The 3,064-nt window shown below is 29.4% G+C and overlaps 1 protein-coding gene across 3 annotated transcripts in view; it reads right to left on the bottom strand.

Annotated features, from left to right (window-relative positions):
* LOC108687233 (sodium/calcium exchanger 2) overlaps positions 1-3,064 on the bottom strand; it is a 66,965-nt gene that overhangs the window by 17,713 nt on the left and 46,188 nt on the right. The window lies entirely within an intron of this gene.

The following is a 3,064-nucleotide window of genomic DNA, read 5'->3' as shown; positions in this document are numbered from 1 at the left end:
ACACACACACACACACACACACACACACACACACACACACACACACACACACACACACACACACACACACACACACACACACACACACACACATTGAGAGAGAGAGAGAGAGAGAGAGAAAAGAAAGATGCGAAAAAAAAACAGATTAGACAGTTCAGCAAAAGCTATAGTTTGCTGAGTAAGTTCAACATTTATAAGAAGATTTGATGATTCAACAAAGAAATTATATATGTCTAGTAGTAACAATTATGAAAATGCTAATTTAGCTTATTCTTTGCTACGATAAGAATTGATGTAACAAGTTTTCTTCATTACAACAGCAAAAGTTGCTATCTTTGAGTGCCATCCACGCCATTCACGCTGCAAATGCTTTGAAACATTCTTTGATCAATTCAATAAAATTTTTTCTTCTGATTGGTCAATCAAGTATTTGCAACGTTAAGTGAATCCATTAGTCAGTTTTGTTCAAAATTTTAATTTATATATTGATTTTCATAGAAAGTTATCTTTGCTGTATTAACAAATTTTTGCTTAATGGCGGATATAAGATAGGACGGAGAAGGCGACTTCCCCAGAGTTTTCCAAACAGAAAGTTAGAATTTATTATATAACAATTTATTATATAACAAAATTTGTTTTTAAATTACATTTCATATCATGTTAATATGTATGTAAAAATATATCTGGCTAATAAAATACTGAATACCAATATGAATAATTTATATTTTATGATTATGATAATAATAGTAAATATAATAAAACAATAAAGTAATAAAAATAATTAAAAATATATTAAAAATAACATCAACAGTGAGAATAACATCAGTAATAAGTAAATATTTACATTTCATCATATCACCCCCCCCCTCCCTCCCCCCTCAGAATAATTCTCTGGATCCACCCTTGTTTTTGCTGTGCTATAACAACAAATACGATTATAAAGCGCTAATTTTATTCATATATAATTTTATTACTTTAACAAAGTAAATTGGCTGTCCATTTGTCCATTTGCGGCTGAAGTTTTTATTTCAACAAATCTTTTTTTTCGTGGAGAGAAAATTAAATTGTTTTCATCTCGATCAATTTTTAAATAAATATTTACCAAATAAAGTACGTTGATAAATATGTTTTACATCTTTCTTTATTATATATTTATAATATTTGCAATATTTCTTACGCATACATGAAATAATATTTTGTTCATTAAATATTTTACATACACTGTATATACACTACATATACTTCGCCATTAATAGCAATTATTTATTAAATGTCGAAAAAGATTACCACACAATAAAGTTTCGTTGCTGTATTTGTAAATTCGATTTCTTGACCAAAGCTCTCACCAAAGCTTTTTCAGAGATGCTTTGAAGAACATAGAGTACGTGAAATAACTTCCTGCCGTGAAGAAAAGCCTCCTGGGGAGCGAAAGAAAGAAAAGAACCAAAATGATAATAGAAAACAGCTCGTTGCTGATATTTTATCGTGTTTTTTATTGTTTTCTGTGCTTGAAGTTATAGCGAAATTCGACACGGTCATTTTCAAAGCTTCCATTGGAAGTTTACGGTATTCGTAATAGGAGGTGATAATAGCGCCATTCCGAGGAATTTTATTATTTTGTATCAATTTGTTCACATATCGAACGATATGTTTTCATATCGTTCATTTGCTGCGACGATACAATTTAAAAAAAAATCTAGAGTTTAAATGTTTTGAATCATTTAAATTTTATTATTAATTTTGATGTAATAAAGTAAACGATTGTGGGAATAAAAGTATATTCTTTTTAATTACGTTCATTTTTTTTAAGTTTTTATTTTTTTACGCAAGCAACTAAAATGAAAATTTTTAGTTATATCGTTGCAGTAGAGCGACACACATAAAATTTAAATGTAAATCAGAAGGGTATCTTATTTCGAGTTTTTATTTAAGTTTCATTTTTCTCTATAAAATAAAACGTTAATGTTCCCACCACAGAATTTGCAGCAATATCGCTGCAAAATCTCTACAATATTGCTGCAATATTGCAGCAACGTTGCTGTAACTTTTGTGCAACTTTGTTGCTGTAGGGGTTTATAATATTGTATATGTCAGTGATATAAAAATAATAATTACATCGAAAGTATTTTGAATTACATATTAAATGTCAAGTCAAGTTTATTGCAATTCATGCATCTAACTTAGTGCATATTAGAAAGGCTGTTGAAGATGTAAAAAAATGTAAGAGATATGTTTCTGAAAGGGTTGCATAGCCAAAGCAACAAAAATTTAAGATGAATGTAGGAAATGCAGAAATGTGAGAATCATGCATAGTGCCGAGGGAGTCTTGAATTTCACGAGTCTCTACATAATGCTGCATTCCTCAGAGTTGCATTTTTAAAGAGCCTCAATCTAGATGCTCGCGCGCGTCCCGTGATACGCATTTCTCCATTGGGAAAGATTAAATCAAGCAAGTTCGAGTTAGACGCGCAGACTGTTCAATAATAAATTTCAATAATAAATTGGCAGAAGCTTGGTGAAAAATTTTTGGTAAAGAAGAAATTATGAATAGAAAATTTTACTATATTTTATATAATTATGAGAAACAATCATAGGAATTAGTTGAAACTTTCATCCCGATTTTATTACTCCTTGTCTCTCATGTTTTAACAAGAGGCTACTAAACGTGTATAACTGAGGAATACAATGTTCTGTCTCAGCCGTAATGACTGTCATAATTATAATTACACAATTATACACTTTGTATTTGTGCCTAAATCTGACTTGAGTTACAGTGGCTATGAAAAAGTAGTCACTTTCGGTCAATATATAATTTTACAATAATTTTGGTCAACCTATTTTTTAATTTATAATTTGATAAAATTATTGTTTATAAGGGACACGTATTTTCATGTAAATATATATGTTTTTGTTTCTAAGAAAAATATCTATGAAAATTAAAAAATTAAGTAGCAGGGTGACATCAAAATATGACATGATGACATCTATTTTGGTCTACAAGACGTCACGTTTGTTATTTAGGAAACATAATTTAATATTTTACTTCTCAATTGTGTTACGAAGA

This window comes from Atta colombica, unplaced genomic scaffold (assembly GCF_001594045.1).
Source record: "Atta colombica isolate Treedump-2 unplaced genomic scaffold, Acol1.0 scaffold203, whole genome shotgun sequence".
In the NCBI taxonomy this organism is placed as follows: Eukaryota; Metazoa; Arthropoda; class Insecta; order Hymenoptera; family Formicidae; genus Atta; species Atta colombica.
This window is presented reverse-complemented; position numbering and strand designations above follow the sequence as displayed.